Genomic DNA, 25109 nt, shown 5'->3' on the forward strand with positions numbered 1-25109 from the left:
GAGCCTTCCTACCCTCCAGGAGTTTAACACTCCCACTCAACCTAGGATCATCTGAGAACTTACTGAGGATGCACTCGTTTCCCTTGTCCAAATCATAGATAAAGACACTAAACAGGAGTGGCCCCAATACCAAGCCCTAAGAGACACCACCAGTGACTGGCTGTGAACTGGATTTAGTTCCATTCACCACTACTCGCTGGGACCAGTCATCCACTCTTTTTTTAACCCAGCAAAGACTGCACCCATCCAAGCCATGAACAGCCAGTTACCCCAGGAGAATGCTGTGGGAAAGAGTGTTAGACAGTTTACTGAAGTCTATATACACAAGATACACAGCCTTTCCCTAATCCACTAAGTGGGTTACTTTGTGATAGAAGGAGAACAGGTTGGTCAAGCAGGATCTGCCTCTACAAACCCATGTTGGGTGGGCCTGATTTCCCAGCTGTTCTGCATATGGCATGTGATGGCAGTCAGGATGATATGCTCAATAACTTTCCCCAGAACCAAGGTCAGGTTGACCAGCCTGTACTTCCATGGGTCATCCTTCAGACCCTTCTAGTAAATGGGCATTAAATTTGCTAATTTCCAGTCACCTGGGCCTTCTCAGGTTAACCAGGACTGCTGGTAAATGGTTGAAAGGGGCTTGGTAAGCTCGTTCACTAGCTTCCTCAGGTGCATCCCATCTGAGCCCATAGACTTGTGGGTGTCTAACTGGCTATAGAAGGTCACTAACCATTTGCTCCTGGATTATGGGGGTTTCACTCAGGTGCCCTAACTTTCAGCTCTGGAAGCTGTATATCCTGAGGACAACTGGTTTTGTTATCAAAGACTGAGGCAAAGAAGGAAGACTGGTGCAAGTGAAGCAAAATTATCCCATTTAGGGTGGGATTTCTGCCCAGTTAGGCAGAAAGTATCCCACTTTTCAGTTTATGAACATTACTAGAAACAATACCATTTTTATAAGGTTAGTTTCACACACAAAATGCATACACATTCATACACAAAAACACACAGAATAATTTTCTGTAAGAATATCAAGAGGTAAGGAAGAAGGTATGCTACCTATTCATTTGTGAATTATGACATTAAAAATGTTGGAAGATGTAAACAAAGAGTCACAGGTTGCAAATAAAGATTAACCTTAAATAGAAAATTTTAGAAAGTTTTTTAGATATTATATCAAAACCAGTATTCATCTACATGTATACAGTCAGCTATTGAATATACTTTTATATATCGAATCTACAGGAAGAAATGTACTTTTAATGTCTTTATTTATTAAAACTTTTTCTCTTTTTTTACTGCTTTAAATGTAGAAAAATATATACAAACTTGTTTGCAAAAATTCCTAGTTGGAAGTATCACTCACTCAAACAACCAAAAACAATCAATCCAAATCAAAAGATTCAGTTTAAAATTGCAACTTCTGACAGCACAACACACAGAGAGGAGTCAAAGAAGATCTGAAATCACATACACTCATACATGATTTCTTTATTGTCAGAGTGTAATTTGAGACTAATGAGATATTTATGGCCTTTGAAGTAAAAGGAGATTGCAGTTAACATGGATGTGCATTTACTAGAAACACCACTTGTACTTGATTATAAATCTGTGCCCCAAGCCACTCTTAGAGATGTTTAAATAGTCTATGAATCAGGCCTTCAGGGCTAAACTGATGGTTTCCAGGATCTGCAGTTATTACTTTTTCAGCCTGAGGAGATTATTATGTCAGTAGCTTTATAATAATTCTGTACCTGTTGGGGAAATAGAAGATATGGCTTAAAAGTCCTCTTTGCTCCAGTGCAGAATAGCAAACTAAAGTGGTTTCAAGTTTTTTTGACCTGCTTGTCCAGATCATGGACAAGTCACAAGAAAACCAAACAGAAATATAAATTTTATGAGCTAAGGAGACTGAGGACTGCACAGATATCCTAGGGCTTCTCACAGTTTATCTAAAACTACTAGGGCACAACAGTGCACCTCAGTTTTCAGTCGCCGACCACCTTCAGTCTCTAGTCCTTCCTTCTGCTCAAATTCCCTGGGGGAAGGTTTTTGGCATGTACATAGGTTTGACCTCAATACAGAGTCAGGATTAAAGACTCACCTCCCCTTATTTAGACATACACTCTGAAAGCATACAGTCAGCTTTACTAGCTGAAACATAAGAATAGCCACCTAGTCACCAGAACAAAAATAATGTAATCAATAAAACTTCAGATTCTCCTCATACTGATATTTTGTACAGTAGTTAATGCATTTAAAAATATTTCATTTGCCAAGAACATGAACTGTATCTTTTCTTCTTTCTATTCTCTTTGTCCGCTAGAAATATATAATTTTGAAAGTTATTAAGTAAAGTGAATATATGGTTGCTTGTTTTTTTGGTTTTTCATTCTTGGTTTGGTTTGTGTGTGTGTGTTTGTGTGTTTGTTGTTTTCAAACAAAAGTAATTAAAAAGATTACGATATTTTAAACATACATAAAGCTCTATAATAAACTAATGTAGTTGTATGATACTGTAAATATGAACTACCCAAGGTCAAGTAATATTTGAACAGGCCTACACTATTAATTTTAGCAATACATATAACTAATTTGGCATATTAGCAGAAACCTAATCACACAGTTGTCTTCTGTAAAAGCTCTTCCCAAGACAGCTTTAAACGCGTCTCTACCTCCTAACCAGCCCTGCACCCTCTTAATAGTGTCTGATTTCAAATGTTTGTTCAATAACAAAAAAACTTCTTTCAAATATCGGTAAATGCATACTGGTTTTGTCTACCATCCTGCAAATTAAAAAAAAAAAAAAAAAAAAAAAAAAAACCAAACAACGCAATAATTATTTCTTTAGGCATTTTTTCTGACCTTCTAGGACTTTCTTGATACACTGAAATGAGCTAAAGTTCATTCTTCCTCATCCTACATAAAGTCATTCACTAAAGTCAGACAAAGTCATAGTAAATAACACAGAGGAACATCAATCATGAACTAATCTGCAGTTTCTGGACTGGATTACTTACAAGGTTGATGGGAAGGTTATTTACTGAAGTTGGCCAATCATAGCTATTTTTCAATCTCAGAACTGTAACTATAGCAATGTCTGGCTTCAAATTAACATGCAGCAGAGTCTTACAAGAAATTATTTTTCCAGATAGAAGGTGTATTTTGTTGTATTTTTGTAAGCATTTTCCCAATAGGAATAAATTATGTATTATTAAATTATTATTTAAAAACCACACAGACACACACAAAAACCCAAAACAAAAAAAATCCAAACTTATAATAATTTTAACAGTAGAGAAGGACCAGATCTAAGCATATTTTGTCTCAAACATTCTGAGTACTGCTGCAGGAAATGTGATTGGAGGCAAAGGTCCCATGGAGGTGGGGCAGCACTGTTCTGAGCCAACTTCCTTCTTCTCTTGAGATTAGTGCTCAGTCCACACACTCAGCTTACTTTCTGGAAAAAGCCTGGCTGTGCACACCTCAAGAAAACATGCAAATAGTCTAATTTACATGAAAAGCATGCACAAGGTTAACTATAAAAGGAACCAGATTGCCCCCCTCCCCCCCCCCCTTTCTCCTCTCTTTCTCTTTTGTTTTCTTGGTTTGCTCCAGCTCCGGATCATCCCCACGGCAGGACCAACACAGCATCTAAGGACAGGTGATATACTTTGTTTTCTTCCCTTGCTTTGCCTAGGCAAAAGAATGGCTGTCAGAATCTAGCCCATACTCCTTATTGAACTTTACTGTGGGAGTGGGGAGATTGTGGAGGTGTGTTGTGGCTTGTAAGCCAGCACCGTTGTGTAGTGGTGCTGTGGCTTTTTAGCCAGCATCTTTGGTCGTGTGTTGTGCATTGTGAGCCAGTATCTTGAGGAGTTTGTCTGGGGAGTTGGGAACTTACTCAAGTGTATCGTATAAATTTAAAGGCGTATTAGCCAATACCTTTGAGTCTAAATATTGTGCTTGTCAGCAGAGTTAAGAAGACAACTATACCATAAAGCATAAGAGTTCCCTGACACGTGGTCTTGTGTCTTTGTTCAGCCTGAGAAGAATTTCAACAAACATCACGCCCCCTTACTGGTGGGTTGTGACATTAACTTAGCATTATAAACTTTACTAGAGACGAGTATGAGTATCTGAACTATGTATCACAGAATCACAGAATTATTTAGGTTGGAAGTATTTCTTATTAATTCACAGTTAAAAATCACTTGAAGATTTAAACTGAAAAGAGATACATATTAAAGAACTATGATGTATCCTTCCTTAAAGTGAAAATACATGCCAACCATACAAACATTACTATGGACCCTGAAGTATCTTAGTTGTATAGTTAGAAGTAACTAAGAAGAAAAATGTGGATAATTTATATTATTTTTTTAATACGGAAATAAAGCCTGAAAAGCAATACAAATTACATACAAACATTAAATTAAGACGTTTGGGGGTTTGTTTTCAAATAACATGATGCATTTACCCTTCTGTGAATTTCTCCGAGTCTCTCAGATAGGCTTGGACAGTGTCAGTAGATCCCTCAGGTTAGAAATTACAATCACCATTTACTTTTCAGAAAATGGACACACATTTCTTTCATATCATTGCTTCTTGCCTGCAGCTTTGAATTTCTAAGTCTCACACTATCAAAAAGAATGATGGGATTATAAGAAAAGGCTGTGTGGTGCCTGCATTGTTTTGAAAACTGCAATTCTCTCAATAATGAAAACAATTTTAAAACCAAGTGGAGAGAAAGAAAAACCATGATCATCACTCCTTTTCAAGAAAAAACCAAGAAATACACTTCAGCATTCTGTAAAAAATCAACTGTTTGGATCTAACTGTAAAAGGTGGTTGTTGAACAATCACAACCATGATTTCCCTTATTTACTCCTGTATTTAAAATTATAAAGAAAAACCCTTTATGGCCAGGAGGACGGAAGACTAACTGGAAATGCTCAGTTAAGACCATTGTACTTATCTCACTGACTTTTGAACTATAATTTCAACTGCTATTGCACACAAGAACTACAGAAGAATTTCGGTGGTTAGACAGTTTTGATGATACTTTCTGCTTCTTGAGATAAATTGATAAAGATTGTAAAAAAATATGAGGTGTTAATACTGGGAAAGAAAAAACATGTCATAAACTGCTTACAAACATAAACCTAAAATTATTAATTTCAGGTTTACACACCAAAGGTGTGTTCCACTTGGATCAAATCGTGATCTGAATTTAAGCTTCCTATGACTGAATGAACACTGTAGCTATTCGAATGTCTAATTGTGGCTGCAAAGTCTTAAGAAAATACTACTCTTCTAGTAAATATGTTAGGGAAATGTACAAAAAGTAACATCAGTACAGTCTAGCACAACTGCTGGCTTTATTTCCAGCTTTTACTTCTGACATGACCTTGTAAAAGAAATGTAACACACTCTGGATCTCTCTTTGTTTATTTATGCACCTCTGTTTTCTTAAATTCAGTTGTGTTACTCCGAAAAGAAAAAGATCATGATCTGAAACAGGCTGTTCAGCCCTGAGTTTCTGTAAGGCAAAAGCTCCTGTAGAGTAAAACTTCTTATGCCTAGAGGAAACTACTAATTTATGGATACGAAAAAAATTGAAATATGCATACAAAAATCACTATTTTATATATTTTAATAATTTTACAGAATAGGCCTTTATAATTTGAATAAATACTCAAAAAAATCTGAATTCATTACCTAATACCACTGCAAGACCTTAAAAAAAAGTGTTTCTAACATGGAATGAGTCTAACTCTTCTCCACGTCAAATGACTGAAAAGGAAAGTCCTTAAGGCAATCTACAGGTTTTATCTAAATATTATACAAAGAAACTTACAGGTCTCTGTCCTCTCTGTCTTCAGCATCGAACTATGTGCACTCTCTTGTCAAGGATGGAAGAAACTAAAACTCTTGTCTGAACCAACTGAGAAACTGTCTAAATGACTGATTGATAGGCAATTTGATCTCTTGAAACTATTTAATAATTAGAACTTGATATCTTCTTGTTGGCATTCCAGTCTCAGAAGAGAAGACATTAAAAATGTTACAATAACCAAAACCAGGGTGAGAAAAGCACGAAAAATTTAAACCAGATGGGCATGTGAACACACCAACACACACATACACATATCCCCATCACTCTATTATATGGCCAAAAAAAGTTGCTGCCTTATTACACAAATTCCTAGAACTGAATTACACAGGAGACAGAGGCATGACATTTTCATTGCATTACCTGATTCAGTTACCAGGTGGTGATACTGCCTTCATTCATATGATAATGTCACAATTATGCACTCATTCTGGAAATGGGAGAGCTGAGTGACTGCCCTCATTAACTTGAAGAAGTCTAAACCCACATCTTCAGTCTTTCAAGTTACAAACATTAGCTTTCAAGTAAGCCTGTGATGGCTATAAGGACTATGTGAAGCGTTGTGAATCCTAAACCAAAAGACTTTGCTCTGAAATTCTCACCCTTGGACTATGAGAAAACTCTAACATTGCATTCCTATAAAGTACAAACTCCCCTGGACATGTATTTTCACTTTCAAGCAAGCCTTATGCAGTTTGTAGGAGAATCATTTCATAAAATAAAAATTGTGACTGGAGATTATCTTTACTGTGCTATCAGTAAAGACATCATCACATTTACCAATTTGATCTTCCCCTTAGGTTTTATTTCTTTGCTAGAAAGCAGACAACTTCACCAGCATGAAGGAAGAATGTCCTCTAGCTTTTGTTCCTGTTCCCTTCCTCCTAACTTAGTGGGCTTTCACCTGCTAAGCACTGACTTGAGCCCCTTATATTTAAAAAGTGAGACAGCATGTCTCAGCAAGATAAGTCTCCACAAAATGTTATGAAGAATGGGATCACCAGAATCACTCACTAGATCAGTGCTGTTAGAGCAACAAAGCTGAGGAAGGGGCTGGAGCACAAGTCTTATGAAGAGTAGCTGAGGGACCTCATATCATTTTGCCTGGAGAAAAGGAAGCTTAAGAGGGTACCTATTGTCCTCTACAACTACTTGAAAAAAGGTTCTAGAGAGGTGGGGGTCAGTCTCTTCTTACAAATAACAAGTGATAGGATGAGTGGAAATGGCCTCAGGTTGCACCAAGAATTAGAAAAAATTTCTTCACCAGAAGGGTTGTGGAACACACAGACCAGAGAAGTGGTGGAATTTACTGGAACACACAACCCAGGGAAGTGGTGGAATCACCATCCCTGGAGGTATTTAAAAGACACGTGGATGTGGCACTTAGGCACATGGTATAGTGCTAGACTTGGCAATGCTGGATTAGCGGTTGGACTTGATGACCTTAGAGGTCTTTTCCAATTTAATTGATTCTATGATCTAAGGCAACAATAATGAGGCAACCATTCCTATACTGCCTACTGCCTTCCCCTCTCCCCAGCAAACACAGCTTAAAAGCCTGCCTAGAAGAGAGCCTCTGGCATATACTCTGCTTACTGTCCTGTATATGCTGAATTTATAATGAAGAGTGAAATTCGTAACTTTCTAGTTGACATAAGCACCGGGACCTGTGAATTATATCATATAATGTGGACCCCTAAAAGCTAAGCATAATATTACCATACAGAAGTCTCATTATGCTGTTTTCAGGTCAGTGCATTAAGCACTGGAATTTAGGTCTAAGCAGTGAATTAAATGAGGCTAGAGCATGGATGCTAGCACTGTCCCACCATGGCATTCATACCTTCCAGCCAACGCACATGCATAAACATGTAATACTACAGGACAGAGATATTCCTCAACAGACAGTTGTTTTGGGTTTTTTTAGTATGAAAGACTTGCACTATAGAGATGCAAACTCTGCTATGCTTTGTATGCTCAGGGACAGAGAACAGGACCTGGACCATTTTATTTACTAAGCAACATAACAGCATGGGCAGGATCGAATATATCCTTCCTCCTCACTGATGGATGCCTGAAATCCAAGTCTGACTGTGCCTACTTTTATGTAATGTACATTTTTTGCTTAAATATGGAAAGTGAGGAGAAAAATAGAGGGTATGTTCCTCTAGAAAATTAATGAAATATGACTGTCATCTCACATCAGATAGTGACAAACCTGTAATATGAGAAGATGTACACAACAACAACAGCAAAAGTGAGATTTATTTGCAAAACAACAATAAAAGCTGGGTAAATATTAAGCAAACTTCAACAACAACATGTAGAAACCTAAAAAACATACTTCTGAAATTCCAATACTTTGGAAATGCAAACTGGAAAACTGTTACACAAGCTAGCAAGAGGATATACTGCTAAGAAGAATTTCATACACATGTAAGCTTGAAAAACGTGTCTTGATGCCAGTTACTTGAGTTTAGTGTCATTTTGGGTTTTTTTAATCGCTATTTTTTCAACTTTATCTATTTGTTGGCAAAACATGCATGAGGAAAAGCAGAAAAGCTAGGCTTGGAAAAGAAATCAAATGTTTTGCAGGTAATTTGCTATTCAGTTAAAAATGTCCTCCTTTTCCAATCCCACCCTCCCAAATGATAAAAATTAAATCATCTGTCATGGTCTTCTAAGAATTCCAAGAGAAATCTCATAATAATAAGTGAATGCTTTTCTTTTAGGTAAAAAAAAAAAATTCTTAAAATCATCTACATGACAGCCCCTATCATTCTACTACATGCAGAACTTCAAAGCTATCTCACATTAAGTTAATTATACTTTCTTGCATCAAAGGGTTTTCAGAAATCTAACATAATATATTGTATCTGCTTTGTAGTGTGTAGAGCTGTATCTGAGTAGAAAAGGAAAGCCAACAACAAAGACAGAAATTGTTATTTCTCATCCTGCTCATCCTTCCACTCCCATTATTGGTAAGTTTCCATCTTTGCCTAGCACCATGAAAAGGTTCTTTCTCTATCTTGGAAACATCACTAAAGCTCATGTTCGTCTCACTAATTGTTTATGAAAAAGTCAGATATCCTGTCTATACCAGGCACATACACTTCAGGCAGCAACTCTTCCTACTGTAACACAGGTATTTCACATTAAATATTAGTTGAAGTCAACCACTATGAAAACATCCTGCAGATTATGTTTAAAGAGCCCAAGTCATCAGCCTAGATTAGACAGCTAACCGTCTGAACTGAGCTGTAGCGAGATGGTTCCTTCTTTCATCTCTTACAGAATTATCTCTATAGCCACAAAGTTAAGAAACTTGTAACTTTCCAATTTGTTTCATACATGAACCAAGTCCTCATGACTAAAATCACAAAGAACTTATTCTACTATAAGTTTCTTAACAGTTTTTCTCTGCTCTTTCATTAGTTCTGCTGATAGTTTATCAAAGATGATGTAGCATCCATGGGGAAGAAATTCAGTATTCAGAGTTTAGTCTAAACTTCAGGTATTTTCTTCCCTATCATTCAATTAATTTTATCCTTCCCTTTTTTATTACTGTTGTTATTATTATTATTATTATTTTTATTTTTATTGTTATTCCCACAGCCATCTCTCTGTCTTACTTCAAAAACCACTACATGATATCTTCTTTGATGTAAAATTATATCTCAGTGAACAAGTTTATCCATTTTCCCTATTTTCACCTAATACTAGCCTTTGCTAACATAGAACTGAGAGGTCTGTTGAAAAAGAGTATTATGTTAGAAATATTGGGTTTATTTATTTATAAAAAATGTGTTTCCCATTTTTGGACTTTTTGGATCTAATGAGTACCATTTATGAATGACTTTCTAATAAGACACATTAAATATTATCATTATCATATTATTTAACACATTTTTTCATTATTCCTGTTCTCCCCTACTTGAAAACATGTCCTTTTTTTCCTCTTTTGCACATAGCCTTCTCAGTCCCTTTCTAATTCTCAAATCTTTCTTCTAGAGTGGACACCACTAGCTTGTTCTTTTCTCCAAATCATAATTCCTTCCTATGACTCTTTTCTTCTCTCTGGTCATTTTTTTTTAGCTTCCCTTTGTCTCTTCACATATTTATATATATATATGTAAGATACACAGGAAAAGTTATATGTATATTGATTCAATCAATCAATGTAAAATTGATTTTTATTTTGTAAAGGGAATTTATTTCATGTATTTTGTAAAGTATTTATGGTTTTCTATCTTTATTTTTTTTCCTTTTTGCCTTCAATCATATCCATATGGGATAATATTGCAGAAAAAAAAATAAGACAATATCCAGTTGACAGGTTGAATAGGGAGGACTGATCTATTTTTTCCTGCCCTCAGTCAACTGATCAAGGTCAGGATTGAGAAAAAATGTACCTTGTCACATGGCAGGAGTTACAGCTTCCTGTGTGCTACTATTATATCATCTTAAGAAATCTCACTAATAAAACATAATACCAACCAAAAATATATACCACAAACTAATGCGGTCAATTAACAGAACAGATGGAGGTCAGGGCAAACAATTAAATCCCTTTGACAGAAGAGAAGATTATTCTACCTCATATTGGAGATATGTCAGTAATTCCCGTGTGATCTGACTTACACTTTTGTTCTTCAAAATAATTCCTTCCACAATGCCTTCTTTGGCATGAGAGAAAAAGATCCATCATCTGAAAGTCTTGTGTCTTGCTTGTAGCTGTATATAAATTTTTAAGACATGGGAAAGTGCACATATGTTTCTTTAGCAGTTTTCTTACTGATTCTTGGAACAAGCAAATCAAGTAACTTTTTGCTTTTATTTAGACAGCTGCTACTCTCCTTGAAGTCTGCCCCCCAAAGGGAGCATACAGCTATCACCTTGGCAAGTTGCTAATCACTTCTTTTTGGAACTGAATATTGTTTCCCATTGGCATCGAAGATAACCATCTAGGAGTTTGTTATTTCTCTAGCCTTGAATTTCAGCATATTTGTAACAATTGCCTTTCCTGAATTCTTGCACCAAGATGGTTGTATTTCTGGACATGAGATCTACACTGCTAATAATAAAACTGTAAGTGTTGTTCCCATATTCTGGCAATATAGATTACATATTTTACATTTCAAACAAAAAAGTTTTCACTGCCAGAAACTGAGTTATTTAATTTTGTTCTGATTTTGCTGATTTCCAGAATATACACTTCAAATGATAAACCGTAAACAACCATAAGAAAAAATTGTTCAGCTAAGGATTTAACTTAAATTCTCCATGAGAAAATTTTTCACAGAAAAAAAATTCTGTATCGAATGAGTTCCATTTTGGGTTTAACTAAAGGTCATTTCAAAAAAAGAAAAGATGTTTCAGTCCAGAACACCATAATCATGCAAAAGTTTTGCTAAGTCTTTAACTCCCTTTTTTAAAGTTAACTCATAACATACTGTGGTAATATTTAAATTTAACAAGCTCAGAATCCAGTTGCACTAATATTATACTAACATTTAAAAGCACAGAAAATCCATACTCCAAAAGACAATGAAGACGCCAAGAGAGTGATCTAATAGTGTAATTGTTGTGATTGCTCTGTCCCAGCTCCAATTTTCATAGTTTTCTTTATCAAGCTATTGAGAACACCTGCTTTGTAAATTAATAAACTCAGATTGCTTAATTTCTGTACTGTCATAAAAGATTTGTCTTTCAGATACATACTCTTTAATGAATTCTGCTCTCAAATTAATATACAGTTTATGCTGAATATATCAGATCTGAATTTCTTGTACCCTTATGAAGCTTATTACCTTACTGTTACACTTTTTAGTTTTGATGGCTTCTAATTGGAAATAGATTCTAGTTCTGCCATTGTTTGAACATTGTATTGTAGCCTCACACCATTCCACTCAATGAGTTCTATTTCATTAATACTTAATGAAAAATATAAATTAAAAACTATTTCAGTAGCCTTTAAAATATCTAATTCTATTTCATTTGGTCCATCTTCCTTTAAGCAGAACTGTAGTAACAACAAAAATGTTAAACCTCTAATTATTCATTACCTAACTTTTCAAGTGACTGACCATTGTTACATAAACTTGTAATATAACTGTCTTGGTTTTTTTCCCTCGTTTTTGATACTTCTATGGAATGAAATTGAAGGGTTATACTGTTATTTTAAATGCACGTAAGGAAAAAATGAATTACTCTTAAATGAAGATCACAGGATCATAGATTGGTTGAGGTTGGAATGGAGGTCATCTGGTTCAACCCCTGTGCTTAAGGAAGGATGCCTACAAATGGTTGTCTAGGATCATGTCCAGACATATTTTTAGTATCTCCAAGGAGGGAGACTCTACAGCCTCTCTGGACATCCTTTGCCAGTGCTCAGTTACCCTCACAGTAAAAAAGTAGCTCCTGATGTTCAGACAAATTAAAAAAAAAAAAAAAATCTAACATGTGCAATAAAAAGCATTTTTCACTCATGACTAGCATATCATAAAAACTGGAAACAATATTCACATGAGTATTTTCACTAATTGCCTTCACTAATAGCTTTCACAATAGCCTTCCAATCAATCTGCTGAATATATATGTTATCTTACAAGAATTCAGTATCAGGCACTTCCTAAAATGTCCTTGAAACAAACCAACCAACTACCATTCAAAAGAAAAATAAAAGACATATAATTCACCAAGAATAGCTTGCATTTTCAAAACAAAATGACACAGAAAAAATCTTTAGAAAAGTGAATTTTAGCTAAATTAAAGTTAGTTTATGATCAGTTTATGTTGTGATGGGGTCTTAATTAGCATGCACTGCTAAACAGAAAAATTTCTTTAGAAGCTTTATTTAGAGGTTTCCAAATTTTAATAATTATCCTAATAGATCTTTATACTTCTGCCAAAAGTCTTGACTTTTGTTTGGGGATTTTTTAAAATTCTCTAAAATCAACGGAAACAATGTATTTAGATCAGGGTAACGTGAATTCCATATGCACAGATAACTTAAACCCCCCAAAGAATTTTGGCAATGTGCATTCATCCACTTTGCAAAAAGCATCCCAGTGTAAAAGGAGAGAAGTGTTATTAGAGGAGTCTGGATAGCAGTCAGCTTCAGGAAAGCAAATCTGAACATGGAGATAACTTTCACTTTAAAAAAACCCACAACTCTCTTTTAGTCCTTGAATTAATAATCTATAAATACAGTGCCAGGGCAAGTTGCACTTGTGAAATAATTTTCACCAGTTGCACCATGAAAATAACTGGTAATTTGAACTGGAAATCAGCTATAGTAATTATTTTGTTATACCACCTACTACAGAGTAGGTGTGCTTCATTTACCTACTGATGTGTTATATCTGGGGGCTCTTTCCATCATTTTCTTGCTTTTATATTTGAGGTTATTCTATGTGTATGTGTATCTTTTTTGGAAGGAAGCGTAACAAACTGAGAGCTTTTAAAGCTTTACACAGAGCTTTGTGTATTTTAGTCTGAAAGTATTATTAAATTAGAAACAGCTTTAACGAAAGAAGAGAATTCTGGTTACTGAAACATTTTAGTATTATTTCATAGTTAAGACAAAGTTATGCTCTTTGCAAGGACTCTTGCAAAAGATATTAATCTCAAAAGCTGTCTACAAACAGTTAAAATACATATCTTTTAGTTTAGTCTCCTATTTTAGTGACATATATAAGTAAGAATAGACTTCAACTCAGCATACCAGTTGGATCGCTCATTATTCATAGGTAATTTTCAAGGATTTGCATCTCATCTTTATGAATCAAATTCATGACATATGTCTACCCATAAGAGAAGTCACAGTGATATGACACAGCATAGAAAATATCACCTACGTACCTTTAAAGCAAAGTAAAAAGCCTTAAATGATAGAAGCAACAAATTTTTTCAGTACAATTAACTCCATTGACTGCAAACTACATTAGAATTAAGGGTGTGATTTAGTTCCAGATAAAAGAATTTTGTTTCCCTCACAGAGAGCCAAACCACAATTATAATAGAGATTTGGTTGCAAATTATTAATTTCTTACGCCAACAAAAAATTCACCTTTTTAAGATTATAAACACCAAATTTTGTCAGTTACTTCCTAAAGCCATATCAAAATATAAAAATTTAAGCTGGTTTTTCTAACATTCTGTGAATAGTCATGTAAGCTTTAAATCCGTGTTCATGCTGTGAGTGCAGATGAGCAAATATCCATCATTGTTAAAACATCTGCAACCAGGTAAAAAAAGGAACAGTACTAGTTCCTACCTCTTCAGGAAAAGCAGAGCCCATAATGCCTGAAAACTGACACAATCTGATTTTACTTAACCTGAGTATTTTCACCTACACTCAAATAATTCTGAGCTTTTTTTTCAGGTTGAGGATAACAACATTACCATATTTGTATTGTGTTCCCTTTCTCTGGCTTTTTCCTTGGGAAAGAACAACGGAATGCAAAGCAGTATATATGAAAGATATTCTTTGATAAAGAACCTTGTATAAAGAGTGTTTTAGATACTTTTAGATACTTTCATGCTTTTTTTTTAAATACTTTCAGCTTCCATATTTAAGACTCAATAGAAAAACACTGCATATATATATGTATATTGCACACATCAATAGAAAATCAAAAAAAAAATACTCTAAGAAATGCTGTACAATACCAGCTATCTGGGTCTAAATTGGCAAGCAATTAAAGTTAAATGTATTTTATATTCATATATACAAACAAACATATTTACCTTTGGAATCAAATAGTGATTTTCAGTTCTAAGTAATTTCTACAAGCAGTTTGGCTTCCTGCTGGCAAAAGCATTTTATTTTTTTCTTTTGAAAAAGAAATAAATATGCCATCATCTTCCCTAGTCACTCAACAGCTGTATCAATCTGTTTTCAGGGCAGTGATTAGCATAATTGCAGTGGATTACTTGCATTTGGCACAGAATAAAAATAATTTATTATTTTAGCAGATATGACATAGAATGTATGGGATATCCAGGCCCTCTGGAGTAATGCTGGAAGTTTTGTTCCTAAAACTCTACTAGAAGATTATTTTTAAGAACCAAAATCTGTCTCAAAGAACCAAAAACTTTAATTCTTCTGATATGCTGTTGGATGTACAACCTCACACCATGGCTAGTGCATATATCCATGACATTAGCTGAAAATAGCCCCACTGAGAACATTATTCAAAAGTGTTTCAGTGTGATATAATTTCTCCAAAAATCAGAAAAAAAACAGTATATGATTCCATCATTACTGATTTTTCATCTATTTTATCTCCAAATTCCAGTTCCAATGCTGAGGTGCCTATAGGGCTACCTATAGTGCTATACAAGTGTTAAAATTAATCAGCTATGTATGTACACAGCCATTTACCTTAATACTCTTTCATGTTTTATAAGCATACATAGATAATCACTGTATGATATTAGACAGAAATATCATAAAATTATAAAATAATTTGGGTTGGAAGGGACCTTACAGACTATCTAATTCTGGCCTTCCTGCCATGGGCAGAGATGCTGCTAGATCAGGTTGCTCAAAACCACCCAACCTGGTGCTGAACTCTTCCAGGGATGGGGCAGCCACAATTTCTCTGGCAGCCTGTTCCAGTGCCTCACCACCCTCACAATAAAAAACTTATTCCTCACAGCCACTCTAAATCCATGTTTTTCCAGTTTAAAGCCATTGCTCTTTGTTCCCTGTTACTACACACCCTGATAAAACATCTCTCTCCACATTCCTTATCAGCCCTTTTTATATACTGAAAGGCTGCAGTTAGCTCTCATGAGCACCTTCTATTCTCCAGGCTGAACTACTCCATCTCAGCCTGTCTTCACAGGGGAGGTGCTCCAGTCCTCTGATCATCTTGGTGGTGCTCCTCTGGACCTGCTCTAACATGTCCATATCTTTCTTGTACTGGAGACCCCAGAGCTGGATGAAGTACCCCAGTGGGGTTTCACCGGAGCAGAGTGAAGGGTCAGAATCACCTCCTTCAACCTGCTGGCCATGCTGCTTTTGATACAGTCCAGGATACCGTTTGTTTTCTCAGCTGCAAGTGCACACTGCTGACTCATAATCAGTTTTTCATCCACCAGTATCCTCAAGTCCTTTTCCACAAGGCTACTTTCAATCCATTCACCATCCAGCCCCTACTGATATTGGGGATTGCCATGACACAGGTGCAAGACCTTATACTGGTCTTGCTGAACTTCAAGAATTTCTCATGGATTCATTCCTCCAGCCTGTTGAGGTCCCCTTGGGATGGCATTCCTTCCTTCAAGTGAATCAATTGCACCGCTTATCTTGATGTCATCCTTATACTTGATGACGGTGCACTCAGTCCCATCGTCTATGCTACTGATGAAGATATTTATTAGCATGGTCCCACCAGTATGGACCCTTGAGAGACATCGTTCATTACTGGTTTCCACCAGTAACCAATGTAGCCCTTGGCTTCATAACCTATATTACAGGCTGTATAAAAAGGATTGCATGATACAGTCATCTCCTGCTTTTAGAATCTGGAGCTGATGATATCAGAGATCATTTTCTGTCAGTTATTTCTAAAAGAAACTTGAACTTCAGGGTACAGAGCTCAAATTAAGTCATGGAAATGCCAAAAGGACACAAGATTTTCCTGTTATACAGGGCTATTCCTTTTATACAAAAAAGAAGGAAGGTAGCTGCTGAATGGCAGGTAAAAGGATATATATTAAGAGATATAGATGGTCTTCCCTTCCCATTAACTACTGAGTTGTCCAAACAAAACAAACAAATCACAGTCTTGTGATTAATAATGCAGTTGCAGTGTGTTTTGAACCTTGACAGGATGAGGAAGACTGATTACAAGTAATTAATTTACACTGGAACCTTGTGCTCAAAAACTCTACTGTTCTGTAAAAAAAAAAAAAAAAAACACTGAGCTGTTTTGAACTTTTTAAGAGTTTAAAGTTCCCTGTAGCAACGGATATAGCATCACTACCCATTGTTCAGTACAGTAGATTTAAATTATATGAGTCACAGTGATAAAACATATTCAAGTTCAAACACTGAGATAGTAAAATTTGCACTCTAGTTCTTTGAATTGAACATGACTGAACTTCAAAAAATACCTGTAATCAATCAAATGAGCCGCCTATGCAAAACAGTGTGATTATTTTCTATTTCACTTTTACTTATTAGTCATGATGTTATGATTCAGTGAACTCCTATTATCCATGCAGTCTGTATAATGCTGAAATTAGACAATTTTAACCATTCTTTGTTATTGTTGTACAATACTTTTTGTAATATTTTGTTCAAATTAATTTTCTACAAAATCAATTGTATTTATGGAAATGTTACTTAGATAAGAATAGTTTATGTTTCTTAAAGATTTAAGACAACCATGACTCATACTTTTATAAAATTATTTAACTAGCTCCCAAAAGCTGTCAGCAAAGCTAATGAATTTAGGTAGAAGTGATAAAATTACTCAATACCTTGCCATCTGAAAGTAAATTTAATGACCTGGAAAGTTTTAGTGTTTGTTATTTCATAATTGAATAACATTTGCAAATGCTTCATATTTCCATTTCTCACTTGGGTTCTTCATAAATTCACATATTGATGGAGATCATTAGGGTTTACCTGCTTTCAGGTACTTTAGGTCAGTCATACTATAAGAGATAACTAAATATTGGGATAAAAAATTAATGGATACATCACTTTGAATTCAAATGGAGGCAAGGAATCATTTATATTCATTAAAGAATCCAAATGTTTTGATTCCACTACTCACAGAAGGTCTCCACCTTTAATGGAAAATACACCACAGTATCAGTGATGTAACAGATTTTTCTAAGATTAGATTTATCGGTAACATCTCAGAGTAAAGCAGATGATGCAGCTTTACTTATTTTTTCTATATTAACTGAGCCACAGTTAACTGCAATGGATTTAGGACTCCCTGGAAACGAATGTATAGACAGAGAGAGTTGTGGAACATCCTGCAAACAAATCTAGGCAAAATCTCATTAAAGTCAGGTTAAATTTCCAAACAGTAGGTGTTAAACTCAATTTACACTACTAAAATTTCTTGAAGAAGGTTCAGTTTCCAATTTGGAAACCTACTGAAATACTGAGCATTAGCCTCAATTAATTAACATGACCAGACAATCAGTTCTGAGATGTTCAGCTGATAATTTCATCAATTGCTCCTGCTTATCAATTATTTTTCGCCATGGAAAACATACCTTCTATCATTATAAAAGGAAGGATTTAAACTTATTTCTTCTCTTCCTTACTTCTGTTTCAAAATTAAGAGAATTGGTAGGAAGAATATACACTATAATGGCAGCAGAGCCTATATATATAATAGTACTGCTCTTAGGAGCCTACTTAATTGATGGATTTCCATGCTAAAATTGTGCTGTTTCATTAAGACAGAAAAAATGTGAGGAGCATTCTTCTTCCACCTAAGAGTGTAAAATACAATGAGAGCCTGAAAAGAAAACTGGAGGAGTTGAAGGCGTTGCTTAACCAGAGGTTGGACTGCTCAGCTAAGCACACTTCCATTTACAGCCATAAACTCTGACAAGAGGAAAGCAAAGATCTTGATCAACAACACTAAATCCGAACAGCTGAAAAGTAGGCTGAGGAGAGCTGACAGCTCTACGAGTGAGAGTTATATTGTGCTCTGATTTTCCTCAGAGAATTAAGAGTTGATCTGTTTCCTGAAACTCTCCAGACTAGAACTGGAATGATTTATTCCTGCCTTCTAATATGAAGGCTTTATTTTTCCTTCACATTTGTTATCATAAATGATACAAGACAGAAGGCTTGATCAGAGTCTGAGAACATGATCAAGAATCTGACAGTATGTGGCTACATCAAAGAAACAACACAGCACTTCACAGACTACCACAGGGCTCCATCTGCACATTCAGCTGTCAGGTTGGTATTCTAGAATGAAATCCCACCATTTAAACTCACACTTCTGATGTAAGATCAAAATCTTAGGACAAAGCATGGGCCATTTTTTTGCTTCAGTTTTTACTACTATATTGTGCATTGCCAGAAAGCCTTTCTTGCATACTCCAAACATAATGTTTTTGCTTCTTGAGGAAGATCGATGGTTTATGTTGAAGATTTTTATCTGTAATTCTGGATGAAAATGATAGCAAGTAAGAAGTAAAAGTGTTCAAGATTTAGGGATTTCTTTCTGTATTTTTCTTAAATATAAGAGTACAGTATAACAAAAATCACAGTTACAGTCTGTCCAAGCTACCACGTCTAGTTGTTTTTTTGGAACCAACACTGATAATTATACACACGCTTCTCTTATTCATCCAAATGTATCCCTAATGTCTGCTGCAAATACAACTTCAAAATTAGTTTCGCTTGGGTTATACATTTTCCTGAAAGCCTTCAGATCCATTTCTATTTGTCCCCTGAAAAAAATCTCATAATACAACCTTTTTCCAGACAAAATTTGAAACTAACACATATTTTCACATTTCTGTTGTGTGTCTTTGAGTACCTTGGGGGTGGTAGTTGAATAGAAATATCTGTGGCTACTTATATTTCAGGAAATTAGCAAGCAGAGAAGCTGAAATAAATTTGGTGCTGATTTATAACTTCATTTTCTACTCTCCTGTTGTTTGTTGCTTGTTTGTTTTTTTTAATATATACTCCAATTATCACTTCACATGAACAACGAAATTTTCAAAAGGCACTGCTGGCTTCTGATGTCCACTAACTTGCAGTGTGATTTAAAAGCCAGATATCAAGAGGCTCCATCTCACTTTTCTGTTTTAATGTTGTTTTCTTCCCTTTCTACTCCTTCTCTCTGGCTTTTCTTTCCTGTGTTATGAAGAACAAACACAATGCTGAGAAAACAGAGGAAAACTAAAATTACACTATCCCTCACTTTCCCCTTCAGACTCCTCTCCCCAGCTTCCGTGGTCTATCTCAGTGTATTGAGATAGATCTAGAGATAAGATTTTCCCTTCCCGGAAATGGCTGTGGCTTATTCTAGTGCAAGACAATGTAAACCTACCAAAATTTGTTAGTTCCAAAGAAATTATTATTTCATCTTTGTACTCGTGAGCTTTGTACTCTTGATATTCACCTTGTATTCTTTATATCAGGTGCTTGCCTTTTTCCTGAAAAAAATGTCCCGAGTTCTCTGAAGTGGAGTAAGTAATTGAATTTTATGTATGGCATTCATGCACATTGTACTACTCGCTATACTAACCCCTAAGAATTCAGCTATTATCACAATCACTGTGGATGCTAAACTATTAAACAGGTTCCTGTTCATGAATTATTTTTTATTCAATTATATTTAAATTGCTACAAATTGGAATAAACATGGTTCAGTGATGCAAAAGTCACAGGAGTTTTCAAAGCTGTTATTTTCTTTGTCTGAATTTTACACTTCACATAATGGTACCCTTGATTCTCATAACTAACCTGTCATACTTTGAATTATTGCTTATTCACAACTTTATTATCGCATCAGATCTATTACTATTCCTTCTCCTTGAATTTAGGACCCAGTGTTAATATGAAATTGAAACGTCATTGTACTACAGCTAGGGCAATGATTACAGAAAAAGTCACATTTGCTTTGAAGTTCCTATATAATATAAAGTGAGAAAGAAGAATGTGCATCAGAGAAACTCTTCTGGTCATTCCCTTCTCATTAATCGGCGTGTCAGGCACAGCATGAATGAATGGTAATTAGATTAAGATGTTTTATAAATAGACTATATTCTATGCATAGATTTCTAAATTAAAACCTTGTCACATATTTCATATTGATATAATAAGAATGTTTATATATGTATGTATATATATATATACATATACATATAACTATCTATGTGTGTGTCTGTGTGTACGCTACATATATATTAAATTATGTTATTTCATATTTTGCTAACAAAATGAGAGGAAAAAAGTAGATCTTTATGATAGCAATATGAAACACCAACCAAGCCCTTTTTTAATACAGCCCATAAGAACTTAGAAACCCAACTTCTTCTTGCAAATTGGAGACTGTCAGCTCTATCTGGAACACTGTGGCCTGGAAACCTCAAACCTTGCTGAGTAGCAGTGGCACAATAGCCTAGTTTAATCCCGTGTCTTTTAACTACAAACTATTTGTTATCATTCAATATTTACAAAACTGAAAAATAATAATAACTAATGCTTATCATGAATAAGCACATAAAGAGCACTGTTGTTGAGAATGCACTCTATTCCATATCCCATAGTATGAAACAAACATTTTAACTGGATGTGTATATTGCAAAGATATATTTCAAACACGTTTAAGAACACCAGCAACAGAGAATTGCTATCATTTCTTTTACACATTTTTACAGAAAACAGAATTGTTATGAACATATTTTTAGTACTTACCACTGTGTTGTATTTTTGAGAAGGCTTCAAAATTCCCCCATAGGAGGAAGCATGGTGTCATTTTCGTTACAGCAGTTTTTCCTGTCGGGAAGAAATATATAGTGAGTGCTCTTCAATAAATTAATTAAAAAAACCCCATGCTTATGAGTCACAAATAGTGAACAAAAGGTTACTTAGTAAATCACCTGTAGTAACAGATGTTATACATATTCAAATATAAAAGAAAAAATTAAAATATTTTTTATAAAAGACATTTGACTGTTTTTTATTCTTTCTTATGTGTAATTCAAAACTGTAGTTTACCCTTCAAATGACATTTCAATGGATAGACTATTTCTCAAAAGTCTATCCATTTTAGATAGACTATTTAGATATAAATACCAATATTTATCAACTGTCTGTTCTGTCAGGACTATCTTGAGACACTGCAACTTAATACTCAAACCTTAATAGTGTCAAGAAAGTTATTTCAGGTAATTTTAATATATCTCAAGACTCTATTAGAAGAAATACTTTTCTTCTGTCAAAAGGCAACAAAGTTGATTTTATGGCATTTATAGCCACATACATTTTGCAGGAGAAACTCATGCACTGTCTGTATATTTATTTCTGTTTTTCTCATAAAGTACCAAGGCACTTCTTATCATTTATTCTTATTTTCACTAAGTCGATCCTCGCAGAGACTGCAGATTCTGCAATTTAAAACAAAATGAATACTTTCTCATGAATGTTTTGACTCACTACAGCCAAACCACTCCCTGTAAGTGCAATTCATTGTAACAGCTGCAAACGCAGGTCTCAATTCTATGTAAACACAGTGATTATCTTCATAAATTGGAAATAAGTACCAGTGGATGTCTATCTAAATACATGTTTGGAAAGGAGAAATTCTGAAATATGGAAGCTAAGCAGAATTCCTTATGAATAAGGAATGTGTGAAACACCCTAGCTAAACTGTCAAAGTGTCCATCTGGACACTTGGTACAGGAGAAGCTTGGCAATGCTGCAACTTTTCGTGCACACCCGTTGAGGAATCAGATGTTGAAGTTTAGGACAATCTTTATTGCAAGCTACAGTAATGTCTTAAATCTCTCCCTGTGACAATGGCACTTTTACTGGAGATTTCACTGCTCACATAGACTCTGACAGCCATTCCAATTCTCCAACACTAATAGGTGATTAAACCTAGAATATAAGAAATAAGGACGGATTTAAGGAATGGCTGTGAATGGCAGTGAAAATCTGCTAAGGCTAACACAGCTTCCCTTCTCAGTTATTCTAAACTTGCATTTCTTTATTTCAGCAACCTTTACAGCTTAATTCTTGCTACAGGAATAGAACAGAACAAAACTCAGCTTTACTGGTAAACACAAGGATTGCATTTACTGTCTCTCCATGATACTAAAATAGTCTCCAGCTTTCAAGTATAAAAATGAATGAAGAAAGTACTATTTGTGCATTAGGTTTTCCAAGTTTATCTTTGTACCTATGGGTTTATCTTTCTCGCCTTCAGATTGTCTTACAATGTTTTCTAGTTACCCTTGACAGACTGATTTTTGTCGACAACTAGATTAATAGTTTAAACTTTATATATTCTAGTAAACCACACTGTGCATTTACAGATCATGTTTAGACTTTAATAGTCAATTGTTCTCAAAAAAACAACAGCAAATACTGCACTTCCTTTGTATCAGGAAGCATGGGCACACATATTAAAAGACTAGAATTTAAATTTGAAGCAAAAATTTAGGCATCATCTACATATACTTTTATTATTTGAAGAGCTATTTTATTTTCATATTTGTGACAACTGATTTCCTCATAATTATAAAATTTTAAGAAAAATATTAAAGGAACCTGGCAGTTCTTCTAGGCATATTTTTCTGAAATCTATAACAGGTTTGCTCACCATTCCACAGATGCATATTTAACTTGAATCCAATGGTGCTATAATCACCCTAGTTTTAATGTTACCCAGTTTAAGACTACTTATTTGATTCATTTCTCAGAATTATCACAACTATCTCTGATGTTATAGGTGATACATAAGAAACAACTAAGACTGACATTCAGGTATTATATTTACACAGTTATTTTAGTCTTTACCTGAGAAATATGTCAGGGGAGGTTTAGGTTGGATATTAGAAAAAGGTTCTTCAGCCAGAGGGTGGTTGATCACTGGAACAGGTTCCCCAGGGAAGAGGTCACAGTACCAAGCCTGCCAGAGTTCAAGAAGCATTTGGATGATACTCTCAGGCACATGGTGTGACTCTTAGAGATGGTCCTCTGCAGGCTTAAGAATTGGATTCAATGATCCTTGTGGTGCCTTTCCAACTTAGCATATTCTATGAATCTGTGGAATAAAATCTCTGTCTCATAAAAAGTTTGTTTTATTTTGTTTTGAACATGATGACTCACTCACTCCAAAACCTCTGACAGCTCTTGGCAATACCTAGATATAAGCCTAGATATATTCTTCGATAACCAATTTTATTCAACACAATTACTGGACTATTGTAATTAACTTCTGTTTGAGCAGACAGGTTCACGAGGTCTCTCTAAGAAAATGTACTCTTTTGAATTCGATCTTAGCATCGCTAAATACATCTTTAAATCTGTAACTTTTACAGTGTTTACCCCCTTTTTCCCATTGATTCAGCTTCATATCAAGTTCTTTCTTTTGAAAATTTTCATAAGCTCTCCACTGCTAAATTGGAAAACTTCCCATGTATTGACACTTTTCATAGCAATTAAATTTTCAAATCTTTTGAACTATAAACATAAAATCAGTGATTAAACAATGGGTCATAGAATCATAGGATATGCTGAGTTGGAAGGGACCCATCCGGATCATTGAGTCCAATTCCTGGCCCTGCACAGAACACCCCAAGAATCACACCACGTGCCTGAGAGCATGAGCAAATGCATCCAGGTAATTCTATGATGTTCTCTCCACATCAATAGTCCAGAAGTCATAACTTCAGCTAAGCAGATGTTGCTATTTCAACTGTTTATTGTCTGGGCAGTTTGGGAGGAGAGGGTTGTTCATAAGAGGAAAGCCAGCTAGAGGTAGATCTCACAGCAGGAAATAGACACAAACCAGCTAGAAGAGTATCAGAAATATGCAAATGAAATAATTTTTGTCATTAATTAAGGTATTTGAAAGCAAAATAACTAAATCTGGCCATAGGCTTCCTTTGTATTTAGTCGGAAAAAATAGGCATCCTGAATTTAGAAGACTTATTAATCTTCATGGGTCAAACAGTTTGGGCTTTAAGTTAGAAAACGAACAACCAGCTCTTCACATACTCCAACTGAGGTAACGTTGATTTTCTGATATCTAAGAAATGAGTGGTGGTATTTTATTTTCTTTACTTGAACCAAATGTAATTAAGTATCAAATAATGCAAAGACAGTGAAATGTAACTTTTCCTTTGCTAAATATGCAGTAACTCTCTTTTTGCCTAAAGAGAAGAAATTCACCAACAAGTAAAAAGCTCCCATTTTGCAAACCCATTCTCAAACTTGATTGAAAGCAGCACACCAGAAGAAGACAGGAAGTCTCTCATCTACACAACTCCCTCGAAATGTACATATTTTGAGTTATACTCCTTGTCTTCAAGCAGATCAGAAAGATATGGTGAAACCTGTGTTTCTTCTTTCTCTCTCTGACATAGTAATTTCCTCGTGATTCTCTGCTCATCCATTTCTGTTTTGAATAGTCAAACCTATGAACCTCTTTGTACTTCTGGTCTTGACTTCTGCCTGTCCCATAACAATGCCCTT

At 35.1% G+C, this 25109-nt stretch overlaps 1 protein-coding gene across 3 annotated transcripts in view; it reads right to left on the reverse strand.

Annotated features, from left to right (window-relative positions):
- The window catches only part of NLGN4X (neuroligin 4, X-linked), a 179269-nt gene that overhangs the window by 128088 nt on the left and 26072 nt on the right, over positions 1–25109 (reverse strand). For all 3 annotated transcript variants that reach the window (XM_017828972.1, XM_017828973.1, XM_017828971.1), the window contains exon 2: positions 21324–21404. The gene's annotated coding sequence lies outside the window, so the exon portion shown is untranslated. The remainder of the gene's footprint in view (positions 1–21323; positions 21405–25109) is intronic.

This window comes from Lepidothrix coronata, unplaced genomic scaffold, assembly GCF_001604755.1.
Source record: "Lepidothrix coronata isolate B3197 unplaced genomic scaffold, Lepidothrix_coronata-1.0 Scaffold155, whole genome shotgun sequence".
Classification (NCBI taxonomy): domain Eukaryota; kingdom Metazoa; phylum Chordata; class Aves; order Passeriformes; family Pipridae; genus Lepidothrix; species Lepidothrix coronata.